This window comes from Talpa europaea (genome assembly GCF_964194135.1).
Source record: "Talpa europaea genome assembly, chromosome: 10".
NCBI classification, from domain to species: domain Eukaryota; kingdom Metazoa; phylum Chordata; class Mammalia; order Eulipotyphla; family Talpidae; genus Talpa; species Talpa europaea.
In genome coordinates this window covers 93,916,876-93,933,429 of record NC_140077.1, presented here as the reverse complement: position 1 = coordinate 93,933,429, position 16,554 = coordinate 93,916,876, and positions in this window count along the sequence as shown.

Sequence of the window (16,554 nt, the reverse complement as noted above, 5' to 3'; positions counted from 1 at the left end):
AAGGAAGCCGACTGGGCACGAGGTGGTCAGGTCAGTGGGGGTGGGGCTGCCGTTCTGTGCAGGGTTCCACCCAGCGAAGGGAGACTCCACCCCCTTTGCCTGCAGAGACTACACTACCCGCCACCCTCCCCCCCCCCCACCTGCCTCTCCAGTCTCACAGGCATTTGGAAAAGCACCCGATGCGGGCAAGGCTGCCGTCCAGTGAGGCTGTCCTCTGAAGTGCTACTTCCACGAATCAGCGCCCCTAGTTCAGCAGGGAGGCATCCCGGGGCCGGGCCTAGGCACTTGGGTGCTGTCTGCTACAGCAGACTATGGATTCCCCGGAGCCACAGCCCATGTCTTTCCTGTCCTTTCTCCATAACTCTCTTAGAGTCATCCCTCCCACGCCACCCCCGCAGTGGACACAATAACCATTCAGTGAACACCTGGCTGAGTTTCCAGTGTGATAGTGGCAGTGGGGCACCTTTCCATTTGCTGGCAATAAGCCAGAATGAAGAGCCTTAATGGTTACAGAAAGTACCGGCAGGAGGCAACACCATGTGGTGGTTAAGACCAAAGGCTCAGACTGGACAGCCTGGGTCTGAGTACAGACGCTGCTTCTCAGAAGCTGTGTGACCTTGGGCAAATTACTTCTCTCTGTGCCACATTTCTTATCTGTAAAGTGGGGACGAGTAATAGTTTCTGTGTCATAGGGCTGCTCTGGGTATTAGATCAGTAGTAACATGTCAAGTGCTGAAAACATCACAATTCTAGGTGGAGTGTTAGCGATTATTATTATTATTATTTCCGTCCCCCAAGGACTGAGGAATTTAGTTGGCTTTTCTAAAGTGTTCTTTGCGATGGAGAATCATGAAAGACTGAGGTCACTGGTGTTCTCTGTCTTATCACCTACTACTTTGTATCAGGCCATTGTTTTACTCACTGTCTCCACCACCAAAACCACCCACTTGCTGCACAAGCAGCCCTCACTCCCACTCCTGCTTTGAGGCATGCCCGTCTCCAGTTCTCTGTCCACTTCCGAGTCTCTCAGATCCCAACCATCTTTCAAGGTCCATCATCTTAAGCCCTCTTCCTCTGGGAGATCTCCCCTACACTTCTAGTCCTCACTGATAAGCCCGTCTCTGAATCCCAGTGTGACTTAAAAGAGAACCAGCCAACTTAGTCCTTGATTACATGTTGCCTGACATGAGAACATGTTTTTTCCCTAATTAGAACAACTGCTAACTTTTGGAGGGCAAAACAATAATAATAACAGCTATCATTTTTTTAAATACTCATGTTAATTAGGTACTTTGACAAATAGTTTATATCTATAATAACTCCATCTCTATAATAACTCCACAAGGTAAACCCATTTTACAGAAGGGGAAACTGAGGCCTGGAGAGGTTAAAAACTTGTCTAGAGTCATGGAGCTGAAAATGACTGTGTCTTCAGCATTGATATGATTCACAGTGCCAAATGCATCACAGTGCATAGATTAGTGCCAGGTGCATCACAGACATAGATTAGATTCTGCCACTGTTCTCAAGTCCCTATGGAATTCCAGAGCCAAGGCAACTCCAAGACAAGACTGGCCATCAAAGGCACGGTAGGTGTTTGGTGCCCACGGAAAGACTCCATTCCAGGGCTTCATTCTTCTCTTGCCTTCTTAGTACTCACTTTGTAATGTTTTTAACTAGGTGCCTGGCAACCATAGTAAACTCTAATAAATATCTGAAGACCTGTTAATTCCCTGTCACTCATCTCTGACCTTTACTTTGGTAAAAGCCATTGACAAATTAGCCATACTCTGGCTTAGCCCTAGACTCTAACCCATTATCCATGTGCCCACTCATGTATTCACCATCCATCTACACACTCACTTGTCCCTTTATTCATTTATCCACCATCCATCCATCCATCCATCCACCCACTCACCCATCTATCCATCATCCACCCATACATACATACATACACACATACATACACACATACATACACACATACACTCATCCTACTCACCTTTCCATTCATCATCTACCCACCCATTCATGTATTGTTTTTTCCATCCTTTCATCAAAGACTTTCTGCAATGCCCAGAGCGCCACACTCTATATTGAGTGTTATGGAGAACAGAAAGATGAGTCAAAGGAACTGAGCTGCCCCTCCAGAAATGAGACATCATAGAGATAACTCTATGCAAAGCAGAACATTACATGTGCCAGATAAGATAGTATGAGAAGCTGTGAGAGGTCAGAGGAGAGAGTGATCACTGCTGTGGGATATGAGGAGAGGAAAATAAATAGGGTTTCTTAGAGGAGGAAATATTTGAGTTAGGCCTTGAAGGATGCCCAGTTTGAGATCATTCAAAAACTGAAAAGGGGTTCCTAAAAGAGAAAGCAGTGTGAGTGAGGGTGAGGACATGGGCATGCACTGGTAGGTCTGGGGAACAGCAAATATGTCTGGATCAGAGGGCTTAGGACATTGAGACAGACTTGGGGTGGGACGTTGGGGGCCAGCTTGTGAAGGCTGTGAACTCAAGCTAGGGGATTTAGATTGTATTCTGTGGGCAATAGGGGGGTAGGGGGTGTGTGGCATGCTTAAAACATTTTTTTAAGCCAATAAATGACAGATCCCGTGCTTTTGGAAAATGAATCTGGCTGCAGCCTGGGAGATGATTGAATAGGAATAGGCAGCCCCCACAGAGCCCTGCAAGGAAGCTGTGGCCAAAGTTCACACAGGGGGCTACGGGGATCTAGACTTGGACAAGGGACCAAAGATGAAAAGGTGACGGTAGGAGAAACCCTAGAGACAGAAGGTGCAAAATAGGACTTGACCTGGAGAGCCCCAGGGGAGCGGCAGGTTGCAAGCTCCAGAGACAGAAGAAGGGAAAGCAATGAGTTCACCTTTTGCCAGGTTGAGACTGAAGTGAGTGAGGAGGCGAACAGGTGGGAATGTCCAGGAAGAAGAGGAGGTTGGGGGAGAGGCTGGCAGGAAATAGAGATCTGGGAGCCATTTGAGCTGGAGGTGGTCTGAACATAAGGTTGCCAAGGGAAAAAGGAAGTCACTACCACACCCTGGGGGATTAGAAGGAAAAAATAGCCAGATGTGGCATGAGGAGGAGGAGGAAAAAGAGCTGGCCAGCTCTTTCAGGGCAGGGAGTGATCTAGCGATTTTTTTATATTTTGGCCAAAGGTCTAGACTATGAAAGGTGAAATAAATATTGAAAGAAGCGGGATGACTGAGGAAGTACAATGTCACGAAGCCATCGGTAAGAAAAGGAATGATAACTGGCAGTTTGAATGTGGGGCCTGATGACCTTGGCAAGTGCACACTTAGGAGGGACGGTGCTGCCTCCAGGGTAGGATTGTAGGGCAGGGAGTGTGGGGCAGGCCTGGCCAGGACACGCAGGGGCGTGGGGTGCACTTCCAGGAAGGGCAGGAGGGCTATAAGAGGGCCCACGGAGGAGATGAGATTAATTGAAGATTTTTAAGGGAAGGGGAGACTTGAATATGTTTGTAGGCTATGGAGGGAGAAGAGTAGAGGGAGAAAGTCAGGCGTTCAAGGAGAGAGGGGTTCTGTCCAGGCCCTAGAGGAGGACCGGTGTGGAAAGAACGCTCAAAGCTCATACTTTTCTAAAAATGGAGGAAAGAGACATTTAGGGATTTATGGGGGCATTTAGAGGGAGCTAGACCAACCTGGAGGCTTGTTTTCTCAGGACGTGAGCGATGAGGTCAGATGGGGACCTTAGAGGAGGGTGGGCAGAGCAAAAAAAGGCTTGGAAGAGTCAGCTGGGGGTGTGTCAGGGGCTGTGACAAGCAGCGCACTATGCGACACACAGGGGAGGGGTGCAAAAGCTGAGCTGGCCAGGGACAGTGGAGAGCTCGCCTCTCTGTGTTTTGCAGCCTACAGGGCTGAACCTGGGGGTGGCCTTGATGCCTGCCCCTTGATCACCAACTTGTGGTGGGGGTAGACAGGGGGACAATGCAGGGGCATTGGGTGGGTGACTATCAGAGTGTAGCTGCTGGGCAGGGAGGGAGGTGAGGGCTCTGAGGTGAGCCATGGCACAGGTGTGCATGGTCATGTGACCACCCCCCCCCCACAGGCACAGCCACTCAGAAGCGTGATTCAGAATGCTGGGGGAGGGGAGAGTGGTGGTTCTGTTCTGGCACCAGCCCCTTTGTCTCCACAGTCATGGGGGCCACCGCAGGCTCAGGGCTGGGTCTCCTCTCCCTCAGCCTCCATCCACAATCCCAAGGCCCTGCCTACCAGCTCTCAGGGCATTAGGAAGCAAGTTGGCAAATGTAGTATCTCCCCCTTGGCTGGGGGGCGGGGGTGAGTAACCATCTGAATTTTAATTTGGGTCTAGCCTGGTGAAATTTTAGGCCACAAGGGAAAATGTTTTAGGGGTGAAGGAATGTGTGTGTGTGTGTGTGTGGGGGGGGAGAGAGAGAGAGAGAGAGAGAGAGAGAGAGAGAGAGAGAGAGAGAGCCCGCACACCACAGCATGCTTGAGCTCCAGAGAGGAGAAAAGGTTTTCGTGGCTTTGCTCAAATCCTGTCCTGTCATGTGGGCAACTGCTAACTCCACCCACGCGTAGCCCCCTCCCCCAAAGCTAATTTCCTTGCTAGACTAGTCAACCTGCCTCTCGCTCTGCTCTCCCTCCGCCTCCTCCATCCTAACCCCACTTCCTCCAGCACTTGCTTCCCCTGTGCACGTGCACTCCCTGGGTCCCGGCAACCTTCCCTGGACAGGCCCCAGAGGGCAGGCGGCAGCAGGAAGGGACGGGGATGGAAGGAAAGGGAGAGGACCAGAGAGGAAGGCGAGCCCAGGTGGCGGAAGGGACACCTCAGCTGCACAGGCGCCCATCACACTCCCGCTGCTCATCCTGCCATCCCCACCCCACCCAGCCCCCAGCAGCGGGCCTTATCCGAGCCGCCAGCCCAGCCCCACCCCACAGGGCCCACCCCTCGGCTCCGGGAGGCGGTGATAAGAACCACCACCCACCCCAGCTGGCTCCTGCTCCAGGTGGGGACTAAGCAGACTGTGGTCCCTGGACTGAGAGAAATGAAGGCTCACCCTGCAGAAGCCCAGTCTCTGCCTCTCTCCGAAGCCAACCGCCTCGGACTTCATGCCGCCCCTACGCGGCACACCATCCAGTCTCCCTCACCCAGAGGCTGGCTTGCCAAAGGCTACCCAAATGGAAGCCAGGCTGGACTTCCTACCCAGGCCGGTCTTTTCAGTGGGCCCACCCCACTTTAGTGGGCCCCAAAGATCCTGCTTTAGTCTGAACCTGGGGCTCTGGGTCCATGGGGTTGGCAGAGCCAAACCGAATGCCGCTTGCTGGCCAGTTCTACGGAGCAGGCGGTGGAGGCGCTCAGCTCCATGCCCGGGCGGGCGGGCGGGCACTCAGGCTGCAGACTGTAAATGAATTATGAAATGAGGGAGCCAGCCAAGTGGGCTGGGGTCAGGGCGGGCAGGGAGCTCGGCCTCTCTCCTTCCTTGCCCCAGTCTTATCCCTAGCCCTGCCTTGCCCTCCCTCTTCTGCGCTCTGCTTCCCTTTCCTTTTTTTCTTCTTTCTTCATCTTTTCTCCCTCTGCATGTTTCCCTTTCACCCTCTCCCCCTCCCGGCCCCACCCCCGCAGTTACTGTGGCAACAACTCAATGCCAGAAATAAAGGCAGGATCCAGCTAGGTCACCAGTTCCCAAAACAGCACCCCAGGGCGGGGATGGGCAGGGCGGCAGCAGGGAAGGCCCCAGGATCCTGGGGGGTGCCTGGGGTGTGCATGTGTGTGGAGGGGGCACCACACTTGCCCAAAAGGACATGGCCAGCGTAGAGGCCGGCTCGCCCCTGCTCGGGGCCAGTGGCCCATCAGAGCATCCCTTCCCTCAGCTAAGCCCCAGGCCTGCGCTTTGTCCGAGGCTGGCAGAGCCAACCCTTCGTCTGCTTTCATTTTTCTCCATCTCTGCCCCAGCTTTAAAGCCCTGTTCTGTCTGTTTAGACGAGGGTTGGGGTTCCTGTGATGCCAGCGCTATACAATGGACTGGCACACTCTGAGGAAGGGGTGGGCAGGGCCCAGAATCTGGGTATGACCAGAGAACCCACCTGCTCAAGGCCCTCCCCTGCTCCCCACAACAGCAGGGCTGGCCCAGAAGCCCCTTTTCTGCCCTTGTACCCCACACAAATAGGCATCCATTTGCTCCCTTTCCTTTCTAGCTTGGCTTCCCATCTCTTCCCTCTATGCCTCCCTCTGAAGGGCCCCTCTTTCTGTGCCTCCCCCTTGGCCCCCTCCCCCACACTGCTTGGTTCTGCTCTGGCCTCTATTTGTAGTGTCATTTGTACACAGCAGGCAGGGGGCATGCAAGGGTCTTGTATTCTAAATTCAGCTTTCTGAACCCTGCAGTCCTCCCTATTCTGTGATCCCTAAAAGAGGGATTCCTCAGACTTGCACCCCCAGGGGGACAGCCTGACACAGGTGTCTGACACGGGGCGCTGGGCCGAAGGCAGCACCCAGCCAGACTCACGTGGGCACAGGCACTTCACCCACACGGAAACAGTTGCAGTACTCACGCACCCTGCTTGCGAGATCACTCCCCCACGCTCCCAGCGAGGCCCCCACGCAGTGACACATGGTGTTGCTGACACCCACTCGTACCCACCCACTGATCCTCCCCTTGGCACCAGTTCTCCATGCTCACAGCCACCGCACCATGTGCTGACACCCCTCCCTGAGGGTGCACGTGTACAGTGACATACATACAGCCCCCCACTCACCCTTCCCCTGGGGGCTTCTCATGCCCTCCCCCCCATTCATAAATTGGGACTGTCTTCCTTCTCCTAGACCTGCCCGTGGCCCTCTGCCTCTTGCCACACAGTCTCTTGGGAGGGAAACACCAGGGCCCCAGGAAAGGGCACCTAGCCGGCCAGGCCCAGAGGGGCAGAGCTGGTGGAGGCAGCTTGAGGTCCTTGGGGACCTGCATGTCTGCTGGGCTGGCCCCTCAGCAGTGTGCCCAGTGAGCCCCGGAGCCACGCCCTGCCAGTCAGCCTAACTCTGCATTTGTCTTCACCCCCGCTTGGCCAGTCTTAGGTCTCTCTCCTCAAGCAGGTGCCACACCGACAGCATTCAGGCCTCTGTATGAACTGCTCCACCCTTAAGGGTATCTGGGGAGTGGTGGGAGGGAGGCAGGCTGGCAACCCTTTTCTTCCCCCATTATTCCACAGAGGAACAACCCTCCCTGGCCACCTGGTACCCCCACCTCCTTCCCATCACTTGGACTTCCAGCCAGCGCGGCCCGGGGAAGGGGCACGGGGGCGGCAGCGTGGAACATCCCAGCCCCTCTTCCCCAAACCACAAGGAGGTTTGATCAGATCAAACCCAGCTAGTCCCAGGTTCTGGCCACCCAGCCCCAATCTCCCACTGAGCAAGGGGCCAGAGCTGACTCCCTCCCTAGGGGGTCCCTGCTGCCCCCCTAGAGCTTCACTCCCAGACAGGTGTTGTGGTCCAAAGTGCCCACAGGGGAAAGAGGCGGGAGTCCCTGCCACCTACCTCTTCCCAGACCCCGTGGCCAGGCGCTCAGAGGCCCCAAGACCAGGCAGGGAGGGGCGCAGGCCCGGCTCCCAGGGCTGCCGCTGCTTTTCCTCCCAGCCTAGGTAACAGGCGTCTCTTCCAGGAACCCCGGCCGCGCTTTCCCCGGAGCTCGAATAACAGGAAAAAAGCTGGCTTGGGTGGGTGGGTGGGGAGCTGGCGAAGGAGGGGAGTGGTCTCAGCTGAGCCGTCTGACCTCCCTTCTGGGCCCCCACTCAGCTTCTCCACCAGTGGCTCAGAGGATCCCGGGCTGGGGAGCCTGCGTCTGGCGGGGCGGGCCGCCGCTCCCCCCGCACCCCCCACCTCCAGCTGATAGCGTGTGGCCGGCACAGGGTGTGTGTTTGCCTGTGTCTGCTCTTCCACCTCACTCGCTGCAGCTCAATCCATTTCAGACAAGAGGAGCATTAACCCGGCATCATGACGAAGCAGAATCGGAAGCAGACTCGGCCAGTCGCCGGCCTTGTTGCCTTTCCCACACCCCCAACCTGCCACACTACTCACATGCACAGCCCCTCCAACCTCCTCAGGGGAGGGGGCTCTCCTGATAACAGAGGGGTGACCACGCCCGCTTCTCCCTAGCACCTGCATCTCCTTCTCATCACTGAACAGTAGCAACAGACGCCTCTGGGGTCCCTGCTTCCCTGGGGTGCTAAAGGGCGCAGATGCCAGGGATGGGGTATGGGCAAAGAGGTTGATTTAGTCACCCAAGAATTAACCCTCTCCAGGGGAGGGACTCATGGGAGAAAGTGAGAAACCAGGTCAGACCAGGTATTCTGAATCCCCTGGGAAGCATCTCAGAGCACAGTCTTGAGAGGGAGAAGGACCCTACTTCTCCACACCAAAAAGGAACTTCCTCCCAGGTGACCCCAGGTCCCAGCACAGAACCCCCCGGAGGAGCCGTCCCTGTCTCTGGAGAACCTCCACCTCTGTCTTGGCCTTTTGGTTCTCTGGGGGTCAGAGCAGAGATTCAGTTGTGACCCCGGGGGTGGGGAGGGAGCCGACCGGACCTCCTGACCAGACCTCCCCGACACCTCTCTGCAGACTTGCTTACCTAGGCAGCCCTGGCTGTTGCCCTGGTAACCACTGCCCACAGCCGGTCAGCTGATAGCATCAGCTGTCACTGGCGTGATCTAGGATCTGGGGAGGGGGCTCTGGAGTACCTGGATGGAAAACCACCGCAGGGGCGTTGAGGGGGACAGGTGAAGCTGTGCCCCAGGGTTTCTTTCCCAAAGAGAAGTGAACAGGACGGACAGGTAGGGACTGGAAAGGAAGGATGTCTCTGGCTTAGTGGAAAGCAGAGAAAACAACCCGAAGGATGGGCTCCAGAAAGGAAAAAATGAAGACAGGAAGCCTTGTGGCTGAGAAAGAGTAGAGAGAATGCAGACTCAGTTGCTCTGCTGGGGGCGGGGAGCTGGGGAGAAATCTTGGGGTGGGGGGAGAGACACAGGCTCCATCTGACTCCAGGGAAAAACAACAAAGGCCAGGCGGTGGTGCGGGAGGGGGGCACGCTGGAAGTGTGGGGAGAGGGACAGCCTTGGAGGAGGGGGACAGCCAGCCCAGCTCTCTGCTTTCTGCCCCTTCAGCCCCACCCGCCTGTCCTGGAGTCAGGGCCTGAGAGCTGGAGGTGCGCCCTGGCTCCACCCCACTCCTGCACAGCCCCCCCGCACCCCACAGGAGACCAAACGTCAGGTGCTTTTCTGTCTCAACCCTTAGGACCCCTGATTTCCCCCACTACTGTGCGTCCTCCCCTGCTCTCTCCCTACCAGACCCCACCCCTAGAGATTTGTCTTCCGGTGGAAGCGTCCCCCGAGGTGAGGGTGGAATGAGCCGAGGCCATTGCCGGGAAGGACCGGGCCTGGATGCAGGCAGCTCATGGGGAATGGGCAGGAGTTTCTGCATCTGGGGGCAGGGGAGCATTCTCCTCAGGGAACCAAGCGTGTCCGCTGGAATGGGGGATCGAGGAGAAGGGAGGGCAGGAGGAGGGGAGGGCTCTCTGTACCTTCAAGGGCCTGGGGCGTGGGGCAGGAGCACAGCTTCCTCGGTGACATACACCTCCATCCCTCGGCGCATCTCCTCTCCGCCTCCCGTTGCCAGGACAACCTGCCGGCTCAGCCGCCTCGGAGGCAGGGAGGGGGAGGAGGCTGCCTGGCTCCTATGCCTCTTCTTTAGGGATGGAGGGAGGGGGTCTGAGGTTGGCCTCGTTGCTGGGTCAGGGCTGGGGAAGCTTTAGGGGCCAAGGTTTCCAACTGACCCCCACCAAGTCGCCCCCACCTGCCATAAGTCTTGTCCTGAAGTGACCTCAGGAGAACCCTAATTCAGGGCCAGAGAGCAGGTGGCCTTGGAGAGGGAGGCTGGACTAGGGAGCGTCCCCCCTTCCCAGAAAGCCGGGCATGGAGTTCGGGAAGAAACAAGGAAACAAGGAGCGGGCAGCCTGTGTTGAAGGGTCAGAGGGGTGACAGCCCTCTCATTCCCCTGACCTGGGGGTAGTCAGAACCAGGGCTATCATGCCTCCCCTCCTGCAAGGCTCCATTTCTACTGCCCCCCACTCCATAGGAATGTCCCTCCTGCCACCTGGGGAAGGAATGTTCTTCCCACCAGCCCTGGAATCCAGGGGACTGCAGAGTTAGGGCTCCCTCTGTCGACCCGTGGTGTAGTAGCCGTCAAGGTCATTCCTTGCTGAGAGGATCTGGTGTGCGTGTGTGCGTGCGTGCGTGTGTGTGTGCACGTGTGTGTGCACGTGTGTGTGTGTGTGCGCGCGCACGTGCGCGTCGTGTTGGGGGACAGGGTACAGTCGCGTCAGGAGACCCTTCTCTCACCTGCCACCTCCTCTCTAGCCTTGCCCTGCGGAGACATGCTCTGCCTCCTCGCCTCTCTCCCCTCAGAAGGCCACAGACTCCTCAAGGCCAACTGGAAGGTCCTCTCTTACTGTCTGCCTACCCCCACCCCAGCCCCAGTCAGGCTTGGATGAGGCAGAGGTAGAGCTCTCCCCCCACCGCCCCGAAACAGACAACACTAAAAACCAGAAGCCTATTAGCCAGGCACAGGGCCGGCTCTCTGAACACGCCTGGCCATGCCCAGCGGCAGCAGGCTAACAGCAACAGCATACCTTCAGGCTCAGGAGTGTCTTGAGGCCTTGAGGATGGGTACCCACCACAGGGGGTTGGGGCTCCAGCCCCTCTCAGGCAGGCAGTTCAGGGCCCCAGACACCTAGTTCTTGGCTTCTTTTCCCAGCAAGGTCACTGGTGCCAGATGTCCTGACAGGATTTTGGCCTGCGCCGGCCCCCTCCCCAGGGCCTGTGCAATAGGCTTCTCTGTCTCTCTCTCCCCGTCTCACTCCGGTGCCCCTCGCCCCGCCCCATGCACCAACCTTTGGGAGAGGGGGAACACCAGGGACACTCCCTCTGTGCCTATGCTGTCTAAATATTAACTCCTGAAGAGGCTGACTAGGCCTGGGCACCTGAGGAGAAGGGTAGGCGACAGAGAGCTGGGCCGAATGAAAAGAAGGACATGGGCCTAGAAGAGATCCTTTCTCACCAGAGTTTGGAAGCAACACACCCTACTTCTGAGCATTGGACCTCTGTCTCCTGAAACAGACCCCAAACCTCAGCCCTCAGCAAGACCAGCCTCTCCCCCAAACCCTGACCCCAGGTTGCATTTGGTCATTCCCCTTCTCCAAGGCCCTCGCTATTTCCCCCTTGCAATGGCACAAAGACCGAACCCTCCATAATGTGACCCAGTCACTTCTTGCCACTTCCTGCAGTTGTAGCCAGGCTGAGGCACTGCTCGCTTTCCCTGAACACACCATACATTTCCTGCCTCAAAGTCTTTCTTTTCATGCTGTTTCCATTCTCAATTTCAGTATTTCCCTTCTGTGGTCTTCTTTGCTGACCGAAATTCCACTCATTTTTAAGTATTGTGCAAACTCCAGGCTCTCCCAAGAGCCTCTGTGTGTGCTCCACCTTTACACCCACTGTGTCTGTGAGCCTGGCCGGGGTGGACAGCAACCCCTCGAGGCCTGAGGACTGCGGGGAGTCTAAATGGTAGCATTACCAGCAGTGACTGACTGTGATGGTCTTCAGCTTCTGAGTTAGAGCATGCCCACACACGACACGGGGATCATGTCACCCCTAAATAAGGGGTTATAATTGGGCCTCCCCGGTGGCGCAGCAGTTGAGCGCTGGGTTGCGAAGCTGCCCGCAGCCTCTGCGGTGAGGGTTCGATCCCCGGCTGCTCGCCGGCCACCGGAGGAGGGTCCCACATGGCGCGCAGACCTCTCCTGCAGACCTCAGTGCTGCTCCCCTCAGCAGTGTACTTCGGTCCTTCTGCCTGCTCTGCTCCCCGCTCTGGGGCTCTGGTGAATTCTCTCACCCTCCCGGCTTCTGACTGTACCCAGTGCTTGTATAAACAAACAAACAAACAAATAAATAAACATGCCTCTAAAAAAAAAAAATAAGGGGTTACAAGTGATGCATGCCGTGGGAGCTGCCTGGGACACCTCTGAGGCCTGCATCCATCATTGTCCTTATTCCAGTAGCTCTGATCTACCCTTTCGCTCTTGGGTATATATCACATGCCACTTCGCTGTCTTCCATATACGACAAGAGTGGGGTGGGGAAGACATTTCCAAAAGCCCCACAGAAGAACTGTATGTTATTGGTTGATTTCCTGAATTAAGTTTCAAGAGCCTGAGAGCTTGATGGAGGTGACACAGGATCCTGTCCATCTTTTTTAGTGACCGAAGGCTAACACAGTACCTGTGCATTGTAAGAAAGAAAGATTTTGATTGATTACTTGGGTCCCCTTCCCACCCACGTCAATGCAAGGAAGAAGGCAGGAATCTGGTTTCTTGTCTGGGCTTGAGGGGATGCAGGATGCTGCATTCTGCATACCTTCTTTCTGGACCTTCAGTTACTTTATTCCCATAATAAAAAGTCTGTAATGTGAATGCTGGATACTGGGGGGGAGGCACACAGTATTTCTACATTTGAAGTGCTTGCTAAGCAATGAAGATGACACCAGCACAAATAAGCACAGTTCTGGATAAGCAAGTCCACGGCCAGAGATACGAGCAGCTGCAAAGAATGCCACTTCTGCCGAGAGAGTGGGGTGCAGAGGATAGTGGGGTACAGAGGAGACAGCTATAATGTGGATGCACAGATGTTCTGGAAGAGCATGCTGGGCAGTGGGAATGTCACGGACAAGGATGGGCGCAGCCTGCTTGTTGAATGGCAAGGGTTGCAGTTTCACCAGTATTCTTGAAGGTAGGGGGTATGGAGGGATAGAATTGGGAGGGGGGCCTCCCTGGTGGTGCAGTGGGTTGAGTGCAGTGCTGTGAAGCTGTCCAGAGCCTCTGCAGCGCCAGTTCAATTCCCGGCTGGCCAGGAAGATACCCACATGGCGCGGCAGACCTCTCCTGACGCGCCCACGGCTCCCTTCAGCAGTGTGTTTCAGCCAATCTGCCTGTTCTGCTCCCCACTCTGTCTCTGGTGAATCCTCACACCTGTACCCCAGTTCTTGTATAAATAAATAAATAAATCTTAAGGAAAAAAAAAGGACTGGGAAGGGGGTCGGGACATGACTGTGCTGGAATCTTGAAAATGACATGAAGGAGTTTGCAGAGATTGTGAACTGTGGGCAGAGCTGATGTTCATGGCAGGGCAAAGGAAGCTGAACAAACTGTGTGGTGTCCTGGGTCAGGAGGCAGAGAGGTATTTAGGAAGCTACCACAGACTCACTGAGATGGTGACTCTGGCAGGGCTCCAGAGTTTGGGCTTGGTTTTGCGAACCAAGGGATCTTAGGGATGTTAGTTGAGATGTTTAGATTGCTCAGAAAAAGAGGGACAACATGACGAAACAGGAAACAAGAATGGCAGAGATCTCAGGAAATACTGCTATGAACAGGAGGCAGGAAAGAGAAGAGTCAGCGAGTAGAGAATAAAGGAAGGACAGGCTATGCAGGCTGAGGGAGGAGAGATTCAGGAAGGGATGGTCCTCTGCAAAGCCCAGGGCTGTGAGATTGAGGACATCTACGACCACTGAGGCCAGTCCTTTGGCTTGGTAAGTGGGAGGTCACTGGCCATGGGTCTCAGAGGGACAGGGCTGAATAGTGACGTCAGTGGTAGCCAGCTTGTGGGCACCAAAGAGTGAGTGGACTTTCCTCTCCAACTTCCTGCTTTGGCTCCCCTTTGCCTCGTGGGCTGTTTGGAGGACAGGACAGAGAAAAGGAGATCAATATGCAGGCTATTCTTAGCCAGAGTCCTTGGTAATCCTAAACAGGCGCAAGGGTTGAGGTAGGCCACTGCAATCTGGCTCCACCTCATCACCTCCTCCCTTAGAGGGAGGCATCACCTTGCCCTAAGTTTGCTTCACTCATGCACAAGCAACCAGGGTCTCCGTAGCCAGCTCTGGATGGTCTGAGGTCCTTGGGGGAAGTCTTCCCACCACATACATATCAGGTCCCTCTGAGGGGCCATTATCAGAGATTCATTCTTTTGCTCCATCCTTCTAGCATCTTTGAATCGCCAGTTCAGAATGAGCTGAGCAGATTTTCCCAGAGTATAAAGAGTCACTGGGTATGGGGCAGGGGCATGAAAGGGAGAGAGAAGTTTCCCAGAACCAAGCCAGGGACCTGAGGCTACAAGCAGGCATCAGAAATGCTACTCTCCAGGTTTGGGGTGGGGCCAGGGCACAGTCTGAGAAGGCACAGGCCTCCAAAGCTGCCCTCCTCCTTGGCCTTCCCCATTCTCTGCCCCTCCCTGGCAGGTCTCACCTCAAAAAGCAAGAAAGGAAACAGAGAGGGCTTTCTGGAGCCGGCCCCCAGAGGCCTGTCTGTGCTGGGGAGGTCAAAGAGAGGGAGGGAGGGGCTGGAGAAAGGCAGAGAAGAAAGCAGAGGCCAGACAAAGGACCCTGTCCACCTTTGAAGCTGTCTCTAACCCGAGCCAGGGAGGGGTGGGGGTGGGGCTGAGAGCCTGTGGGGGGAGGCAGTCTAGAGTTTTAAAGAAAGTCTCAAATTCCTGCGGAAATCAGAGGGATTGTAAGAGTTCCCCCTTTCCAACACTCCTCCTACCCGGCCCTCCCCTAGCCCCCACAAAGTCCAGTCCTCCACACCTGGGGGCTCCCAACCCTTTGTCCTCAGGTAATTGCTGGGCGTCGCCCCTGTGTTTTAAATCTCATTGAACTCACCAGTTATCAGTTGTGGCTACAGACCACCCTCCTACAACCTCCAGCCCCTATAACGACCCCCAACATGTCTGGGTCTCCCGAGGTCTCCACCAGGATTAAGGCTCTTTGTGATAGGGGGAGAGAAAAAAAGCAACCTGGTGAAAAGCAATTATGACAAGCTGGAGGGAGAATGTCTGTCCCGGGGCCTGGGGGCCTTTCCTCTTAGCTGCTGCCAGCTCAATTGCCCAGAGTTGGGGGTGTCAGACTTTGCTCCAGTCCTCACTCGGGGAGAGGTGAGTGACCCCCGCCCCCTCGCCACGGCCCATCAACTTGCCTGCGGCTTCCCTCACCTCCCATTTTGACTAACGAGGCCCCTCCCAACTGCCCATTCTGTCCTAATTTTTAGGCGATTTTGGGGGAGAGGTGGAGAGACGGGAGCGTTTTCGCCCTGGTTCTCTCTCCACAATGCCCACGCTCAGCATTTGCTCAGAAACAAGAGGAAAGGGAAACTGAGGCGGGGTTGGGGGTGGGGGTGGGGGCCTCAATCAGCAAAGCGGGCACCGGAGGTGTTTCTCCGCGAGCGCAGACTGGGGGTGCGCGCGCCTGCGCTGCTGGGCAGGGCTCCCCCTGAGCGCCCCCAAGGCAGGCTTCGTGGCCTCTGAGTCCCACCGGCACAGGCACACCTGGGAAGCCCACACCTGGGACAGTAAGAGGACGCCCCGCCGCCGCCCGCCGAGCCTCCTCCCCCACCCGCCTCTCCTCACCAGAAAAAAGTAATCTGGGTCCGGCCAAGGAGGCTTCGGCGTCCGCGGGGCTGCCCGGCCGCTCCTGCAGACCCCGCCGCGGGCGCCGGCCAGAGGGTCCCCCGGGCCCCGCGCCTCGGCCTGCGCCCCGGCTGGACGCCCGGCTCGGCCCGGCCCGGGCAGGTCGCGGGGTTTGGGTGTTCGCCACCCCTGCAGGTAGCACGGGACGCGCCGTGGAGGCCGGGAAACCGGAGCCCGGCGGAGGGAGGGGCGCGCCCGCCGGTCCCCAGGGCCTGGGCCCGCCCGCCCGGGCCGCCAGCCTCCCGTGGCGCGGAGGGCGCGGCCCCCCCCACCTGTTACCTCCCCTCGCGGCGGGGGTGCCCCCGGCCACCTGCGGCAGCGCGCGGCTCCCCCGGCTCCCCCGAGCGCGCCTCCCTGCTGCCCGCGGGCCCGCTCCGCCCGGGCGCTCGTCTTCCAGGGTCAGCACCTCTCGGAGAAGCAAGTTTGCTCCCGGTGGAGCCTGGACGCGGCCCTCCACCCCGCCCAACCCCCCTTCAGAGAACCCGTTTGCAGGAAAATGGTTTTATTTTGGGACTGGGAGTTAGGGGCGGGCATGCAGGCCTGGGCAATGGAAGGCAGGTGGAGAATGGCCAACCCTGTTTCCTCCCTTTCTCTTTTCTCCTGAAGCAAAACCCAAAATCCCTTCCTACTGTCTGGCGGGGAAGAATTTGGAGGCTGAGGGCAGAGTGAGGGACACGGGAGCCACCTCCAGACAATGTCTGCAAGGCCTTCAACCTGCTGACCTTTCCGTTTGTTTCAGGGAGCCGCCACAGGTCCCCTCCTGGGGGGTCTGCCCACTGCCCCCGGGGTGCCTGTTCCAGTATGGGATTTCTGGAGGCCGCCCAGGGCATCTGCCCTGCTTGTGGCAGTCCTGCCCCTTTCCAGCTGGGGGCTCTGGTGCTTGGCGGTCTGCAGTGTCCTCAGGGCGGCTCTGCCTCCCCTCCCTCCACCCCAGCCCCGATTTTGGATTAGGACAGGAAGGGGATGGGAAGGCTGGTAAGGGGCAGCTGCCCCTGTGTCCCTGA